This window comes from Solanum verrucosum, unplaced genomic scaffold (genome assembly GCF_900185275.1).
Source record: "Solanum verrucosum unplaced genomic scaffold, falcon-dt-bn FXZP01000091.1, whole genome shotgun sequence".
Lineage (NCBI taxonomy): Eukaryota > Viridiplantae > Streptophyta > Magnoliopsida > Solanales > Solanaceae > Solanum > Solanum verrucosum.
Genome location: NW_026020358.1, coordinates 434,671 through 458,272, shown reverse-complemented (window position 1 = coordinate 458,272; position 23,602 = coordinate 434,671). Strand labels below are relative to the sequence as shown.

The following is a 23,602-nucleotide window of genomic DNA, read 5'->3' as shown; positions in this document are numbered from 1 at the left end:
TGTATAATAATGTTTATTTTTGAATCACAATAAGTAACATTGTTCAATCCAAAGAAGAAGAAGAAAATTAGAGAGCAAGAAATAATAGGGTGGATGGTTCCGATGGGCAGCAACAAGGGAAGAGTGTTTGGTGGGTGGGTGGGTGAGTTGTATAAGGGCTCACATAATAATAATTTTTTAATTTTAAAATGTCTTTTTTCTTTTCCTTATTTTTTTAATAATATTTTTGACCCACATGACATATGTCATAATTTAAGTTGTTATTGTGTCATGTCATCGAGAGTGTATCTCACTCACTTAATATTTAGGGCTGATTATTAAAAAAATGGCAAATAGGTATCAATCTGAAGTACTAGAGGTGTTCAATAGGTACAAGTCTCAGTTGAGGTGTTCAAGTGAAACATGCAGACAACTTTAAGTGGCCGCAGATGACTTAAGCCTAAATAGTATCTGGTCATTTTGCAGTCTATCAAATATGTTATAAAAAAGGCACCATTAATAATATATCATACAGGGCATCCTTCTGTATATTGTATCAAGTTTTATAATACGATTCTGTTAAAGTCTGGTAGCATGTATTTTTCTATGTATTAATTTGTTTTTATTATGTATCATTACTTGTTGTGTAGTGTGATTTGGAGTTTTTATTTAGTATAATTTTCTTTTTCATTTTGCAGTCAATCAAATATGTTATAAAAAAGGTACCAACACATTCCATAAGGTTTGGTGTCCCTTTTAACACAAATTTTTTGGAGGAGTTCCAGAAGTCTATAGGGGATGATGTAATTGAACTGTTTAGAGCTACAATTTTTGGACCCTATTTAGATATTCCTAAATGTAATTTTCAGGGTCAAATCAATAAATGCTTGTTGTTGTTAGAATTGGATCAAGGCAACTCAAAGGTGTTGCATATTAGGCATGCAAACGGGGTTATCTTGAAATTTGGTATAAAAGAATTTGTAATAATAACTGGTCTTAAATGTAAAGGCAATACCAAAAACTTTGAATACCCAAAATCAACTCCATGTAGGCTATTTCAAAAATATTTTCCTACTGCAGTTAAAAGTGTAAGCAAGAATCATCTAGTCCAACGATTTTTGATGGGCAACTGGGAGAATAATCAGGATGCACTCTTGATGGCTATCCTATACTTTCTCCATACATTCATTTTGGCTCAAACTGGTGATTCTTCAATAACTGTTAACGAATTCTTAATGGTTGAAGATGGTAGATATCAAGTATATCCTTGGGGACAGATTGCATTCACAAAGCTCGTGGATTCACTCCGACAGGATTTTAATCTTAGCAAACAGTTGTATCGGTTATATGGAATGCCTTATGCACTTAACGTATGGACATATGAATTTGCATCCCAATTAAATCCTGAAATTGCTGTCAAATAACGAAATGTCATCCCTAGAATTTGCAATTGGAGGGTTGTGGCTTTAAAGCCAAAGTTTGAAATGCTTATGACTAGCATTTTTCAAGAGGTAACATTGAATCCCATTTTATATTACATTTCATACACAATTAAGTATATAGTTGTAAGGTTGCAAGTTTGTCTTTCTAAAATCATTTTTTTCTGTGTTCGGATACATAATTTTATCTCTTAATATTAAAAAATTATTTTTCCAGAATGCATGTTCAAACATTGTGCCAACACCGGATGAACTTGTAGCTTTTGATTTACCTGAAGATGAACATGATCCTCCTTCTTTACCCACCACAACATCTGTCAATCCCAAGATAGTTCAACCGAATGACATTGCTGATTTCGATGATTTCTCCACAAGACCTCCCAAACAGTTGTTAAGGAGATCATCTAGAGTGTCTGATACATCATCTGCACCACCACCAAAAAGAAGAAAGAAAGTGGATACACCTAAAACAAAAGTGTCAGAACCAAGACAGCCAGATCAGTCCAATGTGTCATTAAATCAGCCATTTTCTATTCCAGATGGTCCTCCGACACCAGATGCTAATGTACACGGTTCTGCAAATGCTTAAAAAGTCAACTATGTAATTCCAGATATTGAAAAACTGAAAGATCATTTGAAGAATTACGTAAGTAATTATTTTGATTTTATTATTTTTTCTTTATATTGACTCTAATTGTAGTTGTTTTTTTTTATAACTTTTTGATAGGTTGACAAGAAATTTGAGGAACTTGTAATCTTGATAAAGGAAAACCACTCGCAATTGATGCTATCTCGACACAAGGAAAACAACAAAGTTGATCCTCAATCAAGCAATAAACAACCATCTTCACATATACGGACTAATCTTGCTGATGCAATTGGTGTAGCTGATTTTGAGGTTGGTGTATCTGTTAATGAGGATGGACATCAAGTTCATGTCAATGCAGAGGTATGTATCTGATACATTGTTTGTAATTGTCGTTATACCTCATACATTAAGTATGTATTAAGAATCATAATCATATGTATTAGCACATATAGATCATATATATAGTTATAGTGATTCACCGAATCTTCTATCTCATTAATCAGTTATATATTTCAATTTTATATTCATCACTTATGTTAAATAATGTTTCAGTAACAATTATGTTAACACCTTTTTTATTATTAAAAATTCAAATATAGATTGATCATACTATCAGTAACCAACAACAAATGAAGCGTGTTTCAGAGCTCCAACCTATATATGAAAGTACTCATGCTGATACTGAAGCAAATGATCCTAAGAAGGTATCGGTATGATCAAAACTTTAAACATTACAATTTTCTTTGATACATTTTTATATATATATATATATCATACATAATTAGTATAATGGATAACTGATACATACAACATGCTTATATTCAGGATGATGAAGCAAATCAAGCCCCACAAGCTTTAAATGAAGTAAACATGGATGAAGATAGTGTTGACACAGTTCAACACAACATCCGTCATTTTAAGCCTTTTAGAATAACAATTGATACATCGGTATATTTATCAATTATGCATCATGACACTAATATTCATTATATGCAATGACACTAAAAAAGATATAATATCTTATTATACAGGATTCTTCCACATCAACAACAATATCGCCCTCAACTCAAGCAGCAATAGATGCACTTGTATCCGATCTAGGAAAAGTTCCTATTCCTGCTAAACCATTGTGTGTTTACAATCCACATGATTTAACTGACAGTCATGATTTGTTGTCTGATAGTCAATTACCCACTGATAATCCAACCATCGAGATTGTTGTTAGAAGTCATTCAAAGACTCTGCGCCTAGAAACATGATGCCTTCAAGAATTATTCAATCTTCATACGTGACTTCTTTTGGGTCAAGTGATAAGGGAAAACAGAAATTGGATGATGATGTTCGTCTGTATTTTCCATTTGAAGGATGTGGGATTACATATCAACCTTCGTCTAAACTAGTTGATGAGTATATGCAGTGGTTAACCAAAAGGCTTCTCAAAAATCATGCCAATAAGTAAGTTTTATACATATATTTTGTAAATGTTTGGATTAACTTATTTTGATGTAACCAATTGATAATACAAATATTATCACAGGAAACCATTGGAGGATAAATACAGATCAAAAGCCTCTTCTTTTGAATTTGAGATGATGAATTTTGTTGTTGCATTTCCGATTAACAAAAACTGGTTCTATGCCATGTCACAACCAAACAAATGTTGGACTGATCAGGTAAAGTTCTTAATGAAACAATTTAAGCATGTATCAGATACATTGATATAGAACAACATGCTACAAAAAATCATCCCGGATACAATCAAATAAACTATCAAATTAGTATTTGTTTAGATTATCATTTAATGTATCAATTCTATCATAGACCTTTTTTACAAGTTTCTAATTTCGTTTATCATGTTTTTTATAGCACATCGATGTTGTTTTTTACTACCTCCGTAAAAAATCAAAACTCCTCAGCATGAATCAATACAGATACACAACAGCCAACTGCTTGTTCACCTCACACATCAAAAATACCTATGAAAGGTATTACCCGGCTAATGATGATGATCTTTTTAGTACCCAAGAACACATTGATCGCGCTTCAGCTGTATCTATATATGAGAGGTCAATCACTAACATCATCAAAGGTTTTGAAATCTCAGCTGCTTTAACATGGCATTTTGTAGACGATGTTTACATCCCGATTAATTGCGGTGGACAATTTCATTGGGTGCTGGTTGTTGTTGAACTGAAAAATAGAGATAAGGATGTATGACTCTTCATTAGGCTCAAGGAAAAAATCAATTCCGCACGAGATAAAAATGTTGTCTAAAATGCTTCCTTCTTACCTCATGTACAGTGGATTCTTTGAAAAAACTGAGCAAACAAACTTTGTTGATTGTGATGCGTACAAAGACAATAATTCTGGTTCACTTTTGGAGGCACAAGTTCCTTTCATGGTTGAATTTGCCCAAGACATTATGCAACAAAAGAGTGACGGCCTGTAAGTATTGTGCTTTTATTGTTTTTGAATCATGTATGATTTAAGTTTATAACTGATATTCTGCATTTTTGTAAAGACTGTGGGTTATATGTTGCTACATTTGCGGAGTATCTAAGCCACCAAATCGAAACATCATTAGTTGATTTTCTTCCTGAATACCTACGCAAAATATATGGACCATTGTTGTGGAGTTATGGCAGCGAGAAGGCTAAGGGTGCATACGTTTGTGAGAATGATGATCCACTAAAACCTAAGAGTGTAGTCACACAACCACCAGAAGAAAATTTGGTTCACGTAGTGTAGTAATTAAGTATCTATGCATAGACAATGTTTTTTTTTTTTATCCTTTTGACAATTTCGCTCATGTTTTAGTCTGTTTTGATACTGTATGGACCAACATACTTTGCTTATAAAAAGTTAACTTTCAGACACATTATTGCATTACATAAAGAAAAAGTGCAATATATAACATATATAGTAGTTGATACATGTTTTCATTGTTATTATGTATCTTCTAAGTAATCAGATATAATAACATATTACTAACAAATAGATTTTTGAAACTTTAACGTATGTGATTCATTATTTATAATTAATATTATACGTGCAACATAATAAATATAGTATATGAAACACGATTCATAACTATTGTGTTAAATAAACTGTTTACAAACTTAATTGTTTAAAGTATGTATCATAATATATATAGTATATGATACACGTTTAATAGCTTATTGCTAACATATAGGTTGTGTATGCTTTAATGCAAATGATACAGTAACCAATTAATATATATGATACAACAAACGTTATATAATTTGATGTAGGAATTTACATTACTGAAATTATTCATTATTTAATGCATATGATACATTAGCTTATACGTTAACCAACATTTTCTTTATAATTGTACCTTAAAATTTATTTATCAGAATTAACATTGATACACAAATCATAACAAACTATTTTTTTGAACAACAATACTTATTAATAACAAATATGAACAATACAGTTTAATTATTTTTTAACAACAATACTGATTAATAACATTGATAACTGTTTATGTGAAAAATTGTTCAACAAAAACATTAATGTCATATAAACATTATGATGGTTTCACTTTTCTTTTGGAAAGAAAGTACAAGTTCTTCTGTTGTGACCTTCTTGTCCACATTGTCCACAACAATTTGTGTTCACTGTAATCTTTTCATCTGCATTCTTTTTTCTTCTTTTCCTTGGTCGTCCAGCTAATCGTCTGTATCTAGGTGGATACACAGTTTCAGCTACAACATCCTCAGGAGCTGATCAATCTTCCTTATTTGGCATTGGAACTATTGGAATCTCATATGTTTTAGCTAATGCATCAGACTTGTAGTAATCAGAGCAATATGGATGCATATCTTTAACATTCTTTTCCTTTAAAACAACGATTGCATGTGCGCAAGGTATCTCATCTAGTTGAAATCTTCCACAAGAACATACTTTCCGCTCAAGACAAACAATGTATCTTCTTCCAGCTTCATAAATAGAGAAAATAAATTCAGATGATGGAACAACCTGCGTACATTAAAAAAGTCACCTATAAAATTATTTCAAAGAAATCATGTTCAAACAGCAGAATGATACACCAAATTATATACATAGAATATAAAATAATGTATCATGGCACATACCTCCATCTTCGAACTTTTAGACGCGTTTATAATCAATACCTCTTCAAATCTTCTCCCCAATGTGTCCTTTGTATAAGAGGCTATTTCTCTGTTTTTGCAATATCAAGAACCAAATAGAATTCTAACTTCTTTCAAGAATTCTAATATAGACAATTGTCGTGCTTCAACAAGACAACCATTGATACATTCCGCAATATTTGAAGTCATCATTCTACCTCTATTTACTGTTGAATGAACTCTCGACCACTTCTCATACCCTGTATCCTCAAGGTACTCCTTAACCCTGTGATCAATTTTATCAACCTTAGCCATCAATTTATCAAAATCCTCCTTTCTGTATGCCTTGGCCATAGAGTAAAATAGATCACTTAGGGTGTTTCTGCTCCTTTTGAAGTTTCCATGGACATTCTTCCAAAGATACCATATGCATGCATAATGAGGTATATTTGGGAACACAATCCTTACACTCTTCATAATACTCTCATTCCTATCTGATACAACACACATTTCTTCGCGCTCGCCAAATGCATTTTTGAATTGTTCGAAGAGCTATGTCCATGAACTGTCATTTTCAGTGTCCACAACACCATATGCCAATGGAAATATGCAACCTAATTACAGAGCAATACATATTATTTCATTTGATACATAACATTTACAAACACCTCATAACTACAAAAAATACATACTTGCCCCATCAAGTGTGCTTGCTGATATAAATGTCCCTTTGTAAGCTCCGCCCAGATGTGCACCATCGACAACAACTATTGGTCTGCAGTAATCGAACCCCCTAATCAATGGTCTTAAGGCTATGAACATATACATAAATTCATCTTCCTAAGTCTTCTGCATCTTTATATAAGAATTTGGATAAACAGTATTTAGCATGTATATGTATCTCGGCATCTGTCTATATCCAGCCGATGGTTTACCCCTTATCATTTCTAGTGCACGTTCTTTAGCACGCCATGCCTGCTGGTAAAATATTTGAACCCCATAGAATTCTTTAATATTAGCAATTATATCTTTTCGAGTATGAATTCTTTTATGGTTGACCAATTTGGAGCAGTCACACCACTTACAAACCCGACTGTTGCTTGGACTTTGGTTAGTGCCATATCCCGCATTGGACACGTATATTCACTATTGAAGTATCTAACTTTGAAGATATCAGATTTTTTTCTGCAGGAAGCCTTCATAGTCTAGCCACATTCATCCGAAAAGCATACCAACACATAACTGTACAATTTTTTTCATCATATTAATACATATAGCAGTTACATGTTATAATATATAAAACACTAAAGTTCAAAGTAACCAAAGAATGATGTATTTTTTGTATCAGATTCAAAAAATAATAATTTATCCATATATCACAATTTTTTTGAATGTATCGGCTACATGATTATTTATTGTTTCAACAGTATTATCTTAACATATCAACAATATTAACTCAACGTATCAATAATATTAACGACCAACACAATTATTTTTTATCAGATTCAAAAAAAATAAAATAATTAATCATGTATCACAAAATGAAGGAATGTATCGGCTACATGATTTGTGCGATTAAATTATTTAATGTTTAAACAGTCTAATCTGAACGTATCAACAATATTAACTTAATGTATCAACAAATAATGTATCATTATCAATCTACCACAAATCATATTCAACGAACTAAACAAAAAATCAAAATCAATGACTTTCTATTTAATAATGTATCATACATTAAAACAAAATAATGGTATCACCATTTATAGATCTAACGAATCCAACCACAGTTCTTCACAAAACAAATCAAATACTCGCATACCTTTGTCTATCAGATCTCTTTACTTTGCAATTGAAGTTGTTCTTTATCTTATATTTCGCTATCACATCTACGAGTGTTGATTTATCCTTATATAACTGACCTGTCTTCACCTCTATACGATTTGAATCAATTATGTAATTTGTAACTTTCAATTCTGGAATATAATACGAATCACAAATTCTTGATTCAACCACCGCAAGAGCTTCTGTATCCTGTGTTGTGCCTTCTACACACGTAATTTCTCCGCATGTTCCATTAAAGTTATGTACATCACCGCCAATCTTTTCATTTATGTCAATGCATAATGGATACATTGCAAATCCTGGCTCACTTTTTTTCACTTCTTAATAAAGTTTAACACCCATGTCGTTCTAATTTTCATCGGACACGAGTTACCTTCTACGATGTAACTAATTTCAATGTTTTTCCTTGATACATCGATATCCAACTTGGCTGAAATTGCTGCTTTGAGATTCAAAAACAAAATTGATTGTCCAACAACGATTTCGTCACTTTTGTAACTTTCATATTTCACTTCGCTGACCCAAATTCCTGAATGCCTCAGTAAAATTGATATATTCATCTTGTATCAGCAAAAAATCAGAGTTTTATTCGTATTTCTAGTTTTTTCTAAATCGGTGGATGTTCACAAATTGTTCTTCAATGTAGAAGATATAATTTTGAAATTTGAATTTTTGTAATGTCTGAGTAGATTACCAATTAAGATAAGGAATGTTTAAGATCAGTTAGGCGTAAATTAAGCTAATTAAATTAACAGAATTAATTATTACGTTTTTTTCCCTTTTTTAGCGCTACATTAAGTTATTTAGCGTGTATCAGTGACAATGTATCAGCACGGTAGCTATGTATCATTCGCCTACCTTTTTAAGGGATTTTTGTAAAATGTAAATTAGTTGGGAAAGGATGTCATTTATATCCTACACTATGAGATTCCTTTAATTTTTACTTTATTTAATACCCTATACTATTAAAATAAGTTAGTAAGGTTTAATATTTTAGTCCACAATTTGAGAAAGAGAAAAAGAGAGGTAGAAACTCACCTATACGGACGAAAGCAAAAAGAGAAGTTCGTGAAGAACTTATGCGACCTACAACGAGTATTTAGGTAAGAACAAAATCTATCAAATTAATATTCTATCCTTGTACAAATATACTCCCTCTGTCCCTAATTACTTGTCCACTTTTTCTTTTATAGTTTTCCCTAATTACTTGTTCATTTTGACAAATCAAGAAATGATAAAATAATTTTACTTATTATACCCTCAATTAATTACTTTTTGAAAAAGATAGAATTTCTTAAAAATCTTAAATTTGTAATCCATCTACTTCATAATTAATATGGGTAAAATGGTAAACTCACTATGTCAATAATTGCTTTCTTAATAAGTGTGTCATTTTAAAAGTGGACAAGTAATTAGGGACAGAGGGAAATATATATATATATATATATATATATATATATATATGGGTTAGAGGGCATTGATTAGGATTTGATGGTTGGCGGATGAAACAACATTAGGGTATAATTTGTTTTCTTTGGTTGATAATTCTTTAAGAGTTTGGGGACAATTTTGGTGGGAAATTATGGCATAGTGCAGTGCACAATGATTGATAATCAAGGAATGTATATTGATGAGCCAATCATGGCACGGAACATATGTAAACATATAAATGAGAGAATGAATTATGGCGCCATTGTAGAATTTGGGAGTTTCGGCATTATATCTTGGAATCAAAAAAATAATATTGAGTATATCTCTTACTATCAATCATGCAACACCAATTTTAATATATTATATGTAATTAAATATTAGGTGTATCGTATTATGTGATATCATTAAATTTATATGATATTTGGAGAGAATTGAAAGAATTGACATGATAATTGACATCAAAATTTAGGAACTTGATTTTAGGTTTGTGTGAGTTTTGGGTCTAGGCTAGACCTATAGTAATATGGGTGTTGTTAGTTTCGAAATCTTATTGTGATTATTAATGTGAATAGATTTCTTTGAGTTGGAAGTACAACGAAAAGGGAAGGCTCAAGTCCCAGAGAGATTCTTCGATTATTTGAGGCAAGTGGATTTCTAAGCCCTTGCTAAGTGCATAGAATCGTGTATTTCCTTGTGGTATGTGTAGGAGAGTAATGTGACTTGGTGATGGGTTGACTTGTCCATGTTGAATAATTCTAATGATGAAAAAAGGGTAATAAAAGGCTATGTTATTAATTATTGGTGTGTGATGTGTTGAGAATGGTTTTGAAAGGCTTATTGATTCATTGTTGATGTTGTATCACAATTGTATTGTTGTAAATTGTGCAATGTTATGAAAATGGTCATCTCCTCATTATTTGTGTGAACATGTCATTTGCATTGTTCTGAGACATGGTTGTGACAAGTGTTATGTGAATTGAGAAAGAATAAGAAATTAAAAAGGATGTACCATTTCGCGACGGACACTATATTTCAAGGGACGTATTGCACGCCACAATGGATTCTATTATCGAGGGACGTATCGTGCGCCGCAATATATGTTGCACGCCGCGACAGATGCATGGACATATATGTCCCCCATGAGTCCCGGACTGAGAGACATCACGTGTGTATCGTTAGGTCAGACATGCATCACTATACTTGACATTGCATTGCACATCTTTATCATTGGTGAACTTGATCTTGTGTATTGCTACTTTTGTGAGTGACTTTCTGTGGAACTTGTGATTGATGAATATTGAGTTTGTTGTTGAGAATATGTAATTGTTAGACTGTTGTTGTTGAGCTGTAAGCTATGTAAACTGTGAACTGTTAGGTTGGACTGGTTTTTATGCAGGTTGTAGTTGTGGAGGTTCGGTTGGGGTGGTAAGGAGTACCTGTATTCTATTCACTTAGCTTGTGTTTAGGAGTTTACTTGTTGGGTACCGTGTGGTTTGGTACTCACCCCTTGTTTCTACATTTTTGTAGGTTACTAGCCCGGACCTTCGTGATACTTTCTCTTCTCTTCTTATCTGAGGCTTCTTGTGGAGGTTTGTGAGGTAGCTGCTTGTCATCTCAGCGGGCCTTCTTTCTCCTTATTTATGATCTTGTTCTATTCTAGAAACAAGGCCATTTGAGACTTGTGTTTTTCTTTTGAATCAATTGTAATACTTTAGAGGCTTGTGCATGTGACAATCAGATTTTTGGAGTATTTTTGAGTTGATTATAAAATTTTCGCATTTTATTGTAATGATTGAGTTTTAGGCTGACTTGTCTTGGTGGGATAAGACGAGTGTCATCACGTCCAATTTCGGGTCGTGACAATCTAAATGCATATCATAATTGAAATATTATATCTATATGAACACTGAATAATTAAAATTATTTATTTTTAATATTTAAATATAAATAATTTATATAGTTGTATGACATAATAACAATGCAACTTTTAAAAAAATATAAATTTAAGAAAATAAATGTAATAAAATATAAATTATTATACAGGGCGTTTCTTGGTACTTTCTTGTTGTCATCATAAAGTTGTTTAAAATCAATGCTTAGAAATTTCCCTGAAATGATTCCATTAGAAAATTACAACATACTCCACCAACCATGCTTTTAGCCGTTTGGTTTAGGAAATCGAGATATAATTTATATTATAATTTATTTTTATTATTAATTATAGTTACTGTTTTATGTATTTTTAATAATATTTATTTTATTATATTTAAAAAAATGATTCTATAAAAAATTATCATTCTATTTATTACTGCTTTTAGAGTATGTTAAGTCAACGTTGAACAAATAAAAAGGGGCGGAAAAGTAAAATATTTCTATTACCAACAAATATTCTTATGTGTAAATCAAATTATTTAATATTTTACGTAAAATTTGATCAGATTGTGTAAATTATTTTTACAGTAACAGTGTACATACCTTGCCTATTAATTTATAATCTATATCGTGTAAATGTGATGTAATGGTGTAGAAATTTATTATAATGATGATGTATATAATTTAATTTAACCCATTTGTTATTATTATTACCTATCATACACTTGATATAAATAGTAACTTATTAACTATTGCAAGTCAATTTAACAAAAAATATAAATAATTGTATATTGTCAATAAATATAACTTAAATTTGAAAATAAATAAGTGAAACTGATTTGATAGAACATTAGTTAATTATAGCTTATTAGGTAGGAGTGTAACCAACTTTAAATTCAGGGTGTGTTTAGTAAAAAGGCAAACAAGTCAGTTAAGAATAAAAAAAAAGAAAAAATTACTTAACTACACACTATTTATTATCATATTTTCTTATTTTCTCTACCATTTCAAAAAATATCAAAAATCTCTTATTTTCCTTCCATCATCCCTTTTTCTGGATACATTAATTTGAAATCTCATACCCATGATTTTCCTTCCTTTTTTCATGCCACAAATCTCTCTATACTTGCATCAACTAATCTATTTTTGAATTTCAAATCTATTCTATTTCCAATTAATGATTTCAAATTATTCAAGAGATAGATTTCTTACCATCACTTGGATTTCTTTCCATCACTTCAATTTTTGATTTCTTTTATTATTTTTTTTAATTTTTTCATCTTAAAAAATAAATAAATTACCTCCGCCCCCTGCCCCATTGAAATCTTATTGAACCTTTGAAATTTTAGTTAATCATATCGTCGTCAAAAAATTTTCTTGAAAAATATTTATTTTCTTTTAATGTATCTGCTGTTGAAAAACATCCAAAAAAAAAGAAGAAAAAAGTTGGATCTTCCATTGCACATCCATCACTATCAAAGATACATATTTTTAATGTATCTCGTTTATTTTGATTCTTAAATTATTATTTGTTAATGTCATCAGTGATCTGATACATCACTGCTACAATAACCTTTGTTTTATGCAATTTATCATGTTCATGTTTAAGGTATTGATACATAACTCTAATGTTGTTGAATCTTCGATTAGTGTTTATCATGTTCAATATAAATGTACTTGATACATAATCTTTGTGTTATGTATCACACACAAAAAAAGAAGCTATTTTGGAACAATTACATGTATAATGTATTTTTTTTAATTTTAAAATATAATATTTCTCAAACAAATAAGATACATAAATAATAATGTATCATGCACCAATTTTTAGGTATGATACGTAAATTTAAATTTATACTAAATGTATCCGATACATAGCAATTACCAAACAGTAATGTAACGATCTCAAATCTAACATGTTATGACCAACAATTACTTATTTAACGTATCTAGTAGAAATACAACACTTATCAATTTAAACAAGATACATAAATAGTAATGTATTGATAAATCTATCCATCTCGAAAACACAATTCAATAAACAATCACACAATATTATAAAAAGGATAGATGATCCATCAAAGCTATGTATCTCTTCAACCTTTTTGTCTGTTGTATTAATACATAGTGTAGGCATTGAAAATCCATGCTCTTGTTTCTTCACCTCAATGATGTATTAGATCTCCAATGTATCTCGAAATTTTGTCGACAATTTTGATTTTAAAAAATGAGAGTTTTTGGAAGAATGGGAAGAAGAACGTTGTCGATAATTGAGAGTTTTTTCTTTTGGAAGAATATGAAGAAGAATGTTGTATTAATCTGAATGTATCTTGAATTTTTATCGACAATTTTGATTCAAAAATTGAGTTTTTGGAAGAATGGGAAGAAGAGTTTTGAATTTTGAATTGTGTTATCCTGTTACAATTTGCAAAGGATTGAATCTCATTGTCAATAACACTTCCTCATGATTTTCTTCTACAATATCGAATTTTCAAGTTTTTCTCATCTCATAATCTCTTGCAATTCTAGATTTGAGACTCACAAAAGAAATTATTTGTCCAATAACTATTCATTATATATCTTATCAAATTTTCGACAAATTTAAATCTAATTTGAATGGTTCTTTGATGAACATGGAGAAAGATAAATAGGGAGAAGAAATTTGATTTTTTTTGAATTGTTGATTCTGTTAAGATTTGTGTATGACTGATTGACAGTAAGAAGAAATGTGTAAGCATAATTTATGGAATTTTTTGATATTTTTTCCTTTTTCAGCGTAACAGCTTGTTACATAATGTATCAACATTAATGTATTCGGATTGTGAGTTATGTATCGAATTGTGTAAAAATTAATAGATTATTGTAAATAGAAAAAAAATAGGAATAAAATGTAATGTACTCCTTACACATTTTCTATCACAAAAATTAAGAATTTATGTAAACCAATGGACAAAAGACAGAAAATTTGCCTTACTAGCAAGAATCATAAAAGGATTTTACCGGTACAAAAAAACAAGCATCGTTTCTTATTAAACTCACAAAGATACTCTTGCTCGCTCTGAACTATCCGACAAATTCATCCCGCCAACGATGTATCGGTCAGCTTTGAATCAGATAGAATCAAATGAAGTAGATTCATTCAAGAACTTTTATATAATTATCGGATTTGACTTCTTATATCTATTAATTAAAACAAACAATAACAGGAAAATTAGATTTGTATAATAAAGTGGTGACCTAAAAATTTCGTAAATCAGCCAAAAACATTTGAGATAAATACTACTTAGTACAATAAATATAGTAGTCAACGATCCACTAATCTTTAACATTCACGGGGGACAAAGTCAAAAATAAAATAAACTACATCCTTTGAAAATTTATGAACTATATAGCAAAAATTCAGATTAGAATTGAGAATTATTAATAAAGTCCTTTTTCTATCAACATAATTCATCACTAAAATCCGATTTCAAGTTACCGATAAAATCACTCATAAAATTCAGATATGTTTCAAAATGTTATTTCATGAGTGATTCTCGGATAGCGTATTTAGTGATGAATAGAAATGAGACTTTGGTAAAACTAATTCTAAACACAAGCTAAGGTAAAACAAAGTTAGTGAAATCAAAGAAATTAAGAAACATATATTGTAGAGTACTAATTTGAATGAAGAAAATGAAGAGGAAATAGTTGTATTTATAAGACTTTTAAAAAATATTGTGGAGATTAGTACTATATGGAATTGTAATTATATGGAAGGAAGTTAGTAGTAAGTGGAGTTTTTAGAAAAAATAATAATTTACTTACCTTTAACATATATATTGCAATAATGGTGAGTTAAAATTAGAAAAAAGATAACTCAGTGACTTAATTAATCCAATATAAATTATGAAAACAAGAGTTAAAATTTAGTTCAAGTCAAGATTAAAATATATTTTCTTTTAAGACACAAAGTTATTTTTTTTCTAAATCTGTTCCACCCTTATTCCAATGTATATTAAAGGTAAGTAGATGAATGTTTTTTCCAACAACTCCACTTTCTATGTAGTTTTTTTCCATTTAATCACAATTCAAGAGTTAAAATTTAGTTCAAGATTAAAATATATTTTCTTTCAAGACACCAAGTTATTTTTTTTAAATGAATTTTTTCCCCAAAAACTCTACTTTCTATTGAGTTCTTTCCATTTAATCACTATTCCATCTTATAGTTAACTCCAAAATATATTTTTTAATGTCCTATAAATACAACTATTTCCTCTCCATTTTCTGCACTCAAATTATTCAACAATATATTTTTCTTTTTCTCTATGATCCCATTCACCCTATCAGTTGTCTTTCGATTCCATTCAAGATTCAAACTTTATCATAGTCTCTACTTTATCATCAGCAGCGTCCATCGATCACTAAATCATCTTCAAGCTATTGGTGAATCACATGTGAATAAGATTTTAAAGCACATCTAAATTCTACGAGTGATTTTACCTATAACTTTAAAGAGAATTTCAGTAATGAACTTTGCTGTTGGTAGAATAGGGACTCTGTTAAAGTTTCTCACATAATTCTCATTACTAATTCTAATTTGTTGCTAAATATGTTCATATATTTTGAAAGGGTGTAATATTTTTTCAACTTTGTACCTATGAATATTAAGGAAGTGTCTCAGCAAAAGGATCTTTATTATTTATCTAAAATAATTTTTATTTTTTATTTAAGATTAGCTGATATATATTTGACTTACGGAGTACCAATACAAACAAAAACTACACCAAAGTGGAAGAGCCAGTATAGAAGCCGATTTATCTAACATGTTTTTGTGTGTTGATTTACGAAATTTTTACATCACAATTCTATTAATCCAGTTCCTTTTATATATATGTTTTTTAATTTTGATTTAGAAAAGATAAAAATCTTAACTTTTGAGTTAGAACAAATAAATTAGAAGATTTTTTTCTTAGAGTTAGAGCTATCAATATGGGCTAGTCCACCTCCACTCAGGCTAGCTAGCCCATAGAGGCTAGGGGATTTGAAGGACCAGGTCGGATTGACCCATTTTTTGTGGGTCAGAAAACAGGCAACCCAACCCATTAGTATGTGGATTTTGGGTCGTGCCGGGTCATCCCACTTTACAGTCTTCTGTGAGATTGACAAAATAATCTTGAACTGTGAAATATACTGCTGGTTTACCCATATGTGATTTCAACCGGTTGTTTGCCTTTGGAACTAGTAGCACTTACAATGGAGGCAAAAGAAGGTTTTGAAACAGATGGGGGAGGCCATGTTTGAGGTTTGTGACTTTGAACATTGTTATTACTAGAAGAGGGGTGGTTGGTCGGATTTTTAGAGTTGATTGGTGGCGACGGGATGGAAGCAGTAGCTGTTGGAGAAATATTTTTTAAAAACAAACTTGAATTTTTATTTTTTTTTGGGGGGCGGAGGGGGCTGGTAGGGGGGTGGGTGGGTGGGGGTCGAGGGTAGGGGTGAAAAAGTGAAATTTTGAAATTGAAAATATTTTTTAAAAACAAACTTGAAATTTTATTTTTTTTTTGGGGGAGGGGGGGCTGGTAGGGGGTGGGTGGGGGTCGAGGGGAAGGTGAAAAAATGAAATTTTGAAATTGAAAATATTTTTTTAAAAACAAACTTGAATTTTTATTTTTTTTGGGGAGGGGGGGGGGGGTGACCGGAGAGAGGGGTGGGTGATCGAGGATCGGGATGAAAAAATAAAAATTGAAAGTTGAAAATATTTTTCAAAAACAAACTTAATTTTTTTTCTTTTTGAAGGGGGTTGGGGGCTGATAGGGGGGTTGATGGGGGGGGGGGGGTGAGGGTAGTGGGTAGGGGGTAAAATAATAACAATTGAAATTAGAAATATCTTTTAAAAACAATTTTTAATATTTTTTTGGGAGGGGGTGGGGGTAGGGGTGAGGGTGGGGTAAAAAAATTGAATTTAAAAACAAGCTTTAAAATTTTATTTTTTTTTTTTTTTTTTGGGGGGAGGGTTGGTTGGGGGTGGTTTGAAGGTAGGGACAAAATAAATTAATTTTTTCAACAAAAAAATAATTGTAATTTGAAGTTGGAAGAGAGTTTTGGAAAATGTTTTCCTTAAGTTTAGAAGGGAAGTCATTTTCCTTAAATTTGAGGAAAATGAGTTGATTTGGAAAACATTTTCCAAAACATTTAGCTCAACCAAACATGAGAAAATTGGAAAGCATTTCCTTCATACCAAACACACCCATAATCTGTTATGAAAAATAGATTAAGGAAAAAAGAATGTTATTTTCTATCATTAAGATGGAAAACTAAACCAAGAATTCTATATCATCATCATCAATCATTGTTTGTTTCATCTCGATGAATGACTTAATTTACAAGAAATTCTCTATCTTAAAAAAAAAGAAAAAAAAAAGAACGCATGATCCAAGTAGCTCGTATTTAACATGGGAGGTGGTAGCTTGAAAAATGGAGAAGAAGAGAAAATAAAATAAAAATAAAATAGTTAAATTGAGTCTTTCACGCTCTATTGTTGAGTGTATCACACTCACTTTGATATGTCAGCAAAAAGTGTCAAAATGACACAACGGGACCCTAGCTACATGAGGTGTCTAAAAATAAACATCACCCAATTGAGGTGTCTAAGTGAAACTTAGTGCCAACTTTAGGGGCCACCGATGAATTTAACCAATAAAATTAGTGAGTCTCCCAAACGCCCATGAAATAATAGAGTAATCAATTTTTTTATAGCATACATAATCAAAAGGAATTAGTTATCCACGTAAAATTGAGTGTTTATCTTAAATTTATGTTTATCTTAATTTAAATTTTAATATAACGCTAATGTCTTGACGTTATAGGATGAATTAATCATGTTTTAAAGGAGGAAAATATATTTTAATCTTGAACTCAATTTTAACTCATGTTCTCATGATTTATATTGGATTATTTTAAGTCACAAAGTTATATTCTTTCTAATTCTAACCCACTCTTATTGCAAGTGGGTTTTTGTAAAAAAAAAAAAAAAAAATTATTTACCTTTATGATATTGCAATTTGGAGTTTTTGATTTTTTTTAAAATTACTTTTACATTTAAGATATTGCAATATGGAGTTTTTGGGAAAAAATATTTATTTACTTGCCTTTAAGATATTGCAATTTGGAGTTTTCGAAAAAAAAAAAAAAAATTTGCTCCAAAGCTCCAAATTGTAACATATTAAAGGTGAGTAAATTTAAAAAATTTCAAAAAGTCCACATCACATTAAGGACCCAATTCGACCTAATTGTACCACGTAATTTTTTAAAAAGCATTTCGAGTGAGTTATTTAAGCTCCACGCCTTTTTTTCCTTTGAATCAAAAGTCAAGCAAATGGATTGACTTAAAAAAGTAGCTTTTAAGTGAAAAATAAAAAGTCAAATTGAAATGACTTTTAAGTCGAAAAATAAAAGGCATAATACATAAATTGGATCCTAAACTTGGCTTCGAATTTTAAGTATGACCTCTAACTTTCAAAGTTCACAAGTAGGCACTTCAACTATCCAATTCTTAAACAAAAAAACACGCGAATCCAACCTGGCATAATGCGTGATTGAGACGCAATTCAGGCGCGTAAGGGGTATTTTTCGAGGCCCACAACAGTAAAAAAAAAAGCGGAAATGACAATTTTACCCTTAATGAATCCCCTTTAAATATATCTTTATTTTTTTCAAATCAAAATCCCATTTTTCTTCTTCTTCTTCCTAATTCTAGTACTCAAGCTTTTTTTCTCTTTTTGTGCACAATTTCTGGTCGTTTTTTATGTAATGGCTTCTAATTTTTTTCGTCATTGTGTAAAAAGAGCTATAATGAAGATTTCTTGGTCTGCAAATAATTCAGGTATAAAAAAAGTGAATTTACATTCATGGTAACAACTTCTACCAAAAATAAACTTTCAAAAAGCAAAAATTAACATAACCAGACTAAATTGAGGAAGAACAACACATAAACATCCAAAAGATAAGAACTTCGACCACAAATCTTCACAATTTTACTTTGATTTGCAAAGAAATTAGGGCTAGGGCTCTGCTGATGTTAAGTGAAAATTGAGCAAATTGGGAAAAGAAAATACGACCCTACCCATTTGTATTTTAATTTCTTCTTTTTTTTTAATTATAAAATACGTGTAATTGTTTAATTACGTGGCAGCCACTGAGTGGCTCAATAAGCCACGTAGGAGTGTTTGTATATCACACAATTTAGAGGTTGGATTCGCGTGTTTTTTTGTTTAAGAATTGAATAGTTAAAGTGCCTACTTGTGCACTATGAAAGTTAGAGGTCATACTTAAAATTTGAAGCCAAGTTTAGGGTCCAATTTATGTATTATGCCAAAATAAAAAGTAGGGAGATACCTACTTTTGATTTTTGACTTATTTTAAGTCATTTTAAGTCATTCTTGACCTTGTCAAACACTTCTCAACTTATTTTAAGTCATTTTTTATATTTGTCAAACACTTTCAGAAATAAAAAACTGACTTAAAAGTATGTTTCACCAACTTTTAAACCAATCCAAACACCCTCTAAGTCAACAAGTTATCTTCTTTCTAATTCTAACCCACCCTTATTGCAATTTATATTAAAGGTAAGTAAATTAACTTTTTCCCAAAAACTCCACTTACTATTAAGTTCCTTCCATTTAATCACAATTCTATATTGTATTAATCTCCACAATATTTTTTAAAAGTCCTATAAATATATAGAACTATTTCTTCTTTCATTTTCTTACTTCAAATTACTCAACAATATATTTTCTTTTTCTCTATGATTTCACTAAATCAGTTGTCTTCTGATTCCACTCAAGATTCAAGCTTTATCATAGTCCCTTTTCTACCACCAGCAGAGACCATCACTAAATCCTTTTCAAACTATCGGTGGATTACTCGTGAAATAAAATTTTAAAACACATCTAAATTTTATGAGTGATTTTATCGATAACTTTAAAGAGGATTTCAGTAATGATCTTCTGGTGGTAGAATATATTATGAGTGATTTTATCGATAATTTTAAAGAGGATTTCAGTAATGATCCTCTGGTGGCAGAATATAGACTCTGTTAAAGTTTCTCGCGTAATTCTCATTACTAATTCTTGATTGTTGCTATATATATGTTTATATATTTTCAAAAGGTGTAATTTTTTTTTTCATTTTTTTCTATGTGAATGCTAAATTTATTTATCTAAAATATTTTTTATTTAAGATTAATGGATAGTTGACTTACGAAGTACGATTTATCTCACATGTTTTTGTGGGTTGATTTGACGTCACATGTCATGACCCAAAAATAAGTGTGATGGAATTCGTCTTATCCCATCAAGACAAGTCAGCCTAAAATTCAAATATAATGATAAGTGCAAAAGTAAAGCGAGAATAAAAGTCTAATACTATAAACTAATGCAGAAATTCATAATTAACTTAAATATAGCCCTAAAACCTGGTTGTCACGTGTACAAGTCTCTAATGTATCACAGTGGATTTAGTGATGGTCTCTGCTAGTGGGACATTCTCATTACACACACTCAAAATAAAACCCCAAAATCTGGTAGGTGTTTGTCATCTCAATGGACCTTCTTATTCCTATTTATGACCTTTTATTATTCTAGAAACAATGTCATTTGAGACTTGTATCTTTCTTTCAATTCAATTGTAATACTTTAGAGGCTTGTACACGTGATTATCAGATTTTGGGGTTTTATTTTGAGTTGATTATGGTTTCCGCATGAGTAGATGGTGTTAGTCTCTTTTTCTTGTTTTACTTCCACATTCACTGTATTAGTTGGGTATTAGGCAGACTTGTCTTGGTGGGATAAGACGAGTGTCATCACGTCTATTTTTGGGTCGTGACATCACAATTCTATTATTTAAGATCCTTTTTTATACATAGTAAAACCCCACTATATTAATATACGTGAAATCATGAAATATTATTATTTTATACCAGTATTATTTAATTGATAAATTAATGTTTATTAATTTAAAGAGTGTTTGAGATTCAATGAAGCCTAATTTTATATCAAAGTCATTGTATCTTATTAATTTACTAGACATCGGAGCCCGTGCTAGCACGAGCCCAATATGTATCATTTTTTGTTTCAATTTATGTGACAAAGACAAAATTAAAGAGTTAATCAAACTTTAATATTAATTTAAAATAGTTTAAATTTTTAATTATTGTTAACTATGGTAAAAAAAATTTTATGCCTTTTAACATTCTAAATTGCTAATTATTGTTATATGATTTGTAATATCTTTTACGCAATTTTAAAATAATAAAGGTTATTTCTTCTTTCTCAATTTATGAGGTACTAATAAAATTTCGAGATTCAATCAATTTTTTTTGTCTTTAAAATATTCTATTGTTAATTACTGTAAATTATTGTACTTTCTAAGTAATTTTCAAATAATATATATTATTTCATTTGTCCAATTTATGTGTCACCGATAAAATTTGAAGAGTTAATCATATCTTTTACATATTTTTATATCTTTTGAATTAAGTAAATAATTATTGTGATTTATATTATTTATACAATTATTTTTAAAAAAATTAAACAACAAACAAAACGAATTCATCATAGGAAAATTACCAAAGCATCCTTGAATACATCAATAATGGATCCCACTTTTTATTTAAAAAGATATGCATATTGGGAGGATATTTTTGTCTAAAGTGGAAATAGAATAAGTATAAAGCATTAAAGTCTTTTAAAATTTTAAATTGTTAATTCTTATTGTATGATTTGTAATACTTTTACGTCATTTTCAAATAATAGAGGGCATTTCTTCTTTCTCAATTTATGTAGTACTAAAAAAAATTTCAGATTCAATCAATTTTTTTTGTCTTTGAAATATTTCTAGCTGTTAATTACTGTAATTCATAGTACTTTCTAAGAAATTTTCAAATATATTATTTCATTTGTCCTAATTTATGTGTCACCAGTAAAATTTGAAGAGTCAATCCGATCTTTTATATATTTTTATATCTTTTAAATATTTAAGTAATTAATTATCGTAATTCATAATATTTTATACAATTATTTAGTATAGTAAAAGAAATTTAAAAGAAACAAACAAAACGAATTCATCATAGGAAATTACCAAAGCATCCTTCAATACATCAATAATGGGTCCGACTTTTTGTTTTTAAGAAATTGCACATTCGAAGGATATTTTTGTCCAAAGTGGAAATATTGTGTAAAATATGTGTATTTATTGTGATTTTGAATGTTTTGTGGGGTAATAGGACACACGCAAAGTTAAGGTGTCTTTTTGAAAATCTGGGACAACTTCAAGTATCACTTAATGTTTTTTCTCAAAATCTAATTTATTTTCGTAAACTATGTGTCAGATCAAAATCAGATTAACAAATTCAAAAGGAATGAGTAATAAATAGCTCATACAATGACATATTTATTAGTTAACTAAAAATCTTGTTAGCTTTTGGTTGAAAGCTAACAAGATAGTTACAATTAACTAAAAATCTTGTTAGCGTTTGGTTGAAAATTAACAACATAGTTACAATGATAGTTGCATTGTGGCTTATTATATATAGATATATCATATTTATTGAATTCATAAAAAAAAAAAATATACATAAAGTACAATGAATACTTCAAAAAAAAAAACAATGAATACTTCAAAATCATTATATCTTTACTAAATTATGTATCATATTTATTGTTTTCATATAAAATAAATTCATTATACATAAAGTACAATATATGTGTATGCAGATTCAATGTAATATATTTTTTTTGTTAAATGATTCATTGTAAATAATTTTTTCGGTTAAATGATTCGTTGTAAAAACAATTCATTGTAAAATAAATTCAAGAATTCAACGATTCATTTTTAAAATATATTCTTTATACATAATATCATTGTTTCTTAATAATCAAATATTATTCCTTATATCTTTACCAGCATCAAAATTTCTGAACTCCATTTGAATTTTTTTATAAAGCATCGAAATTATAAACCCACCCAAAATAAGAGCATTTATCCATGTGGCCAACGATGAATCGACAATGTCATTATTAATTTTTTTAATAAAAAAATTAGCCAAATTTCTAAAATTCATTTGAATTGAAAAAAAATACCTAAATTATAAAATACAAACCCATCCAATATAAAAGTGGTTTTGTCCCCGTGACAAACAATGATTTGGCCACATCATTGATTAATTATTTTTTTTAAAAAAAAAAAAATCAAATTTCTACAGCCCATTTTAATTTGAAAAAAGAAATGCCCAAATTATAAACTCATCCAAAATAAATAGTACCCTTATTTCATGTGAGTTTTTGGATATTTTT

At 29.8% G+C, this 23,602-nt stretch overlaps 3 pseudogenes; 1 reads left to right on the top strand and 2 right to left on the bottom strand.

Annotated features, from left to right (window-relative positions):
• The first annotated feature begins 797 nt into the window (after nt 1–797).
• LOC125837765 (uncharacterized) lies at nt 798–4,755 on the top strand (annotated as a pseudogene).
• An 813-nt stretch (nt 4,756–5,568) lies between these two features.
• On the bottom strand, nt 5,569–6,476 carry LOC125837764 (uncharacterized; annotated as a pseudogene).
• Nucleotides 6,477–6,674: 198 nt separating this feature from the next.
• On the bottom strand, nt 6,675–8,527 carry LOC125837763 (uncharacterized; annotated as a pseudogene).
• Between the last annotated feature and the right edge of the window lie 15,075 nt (nt 8,528–23,602).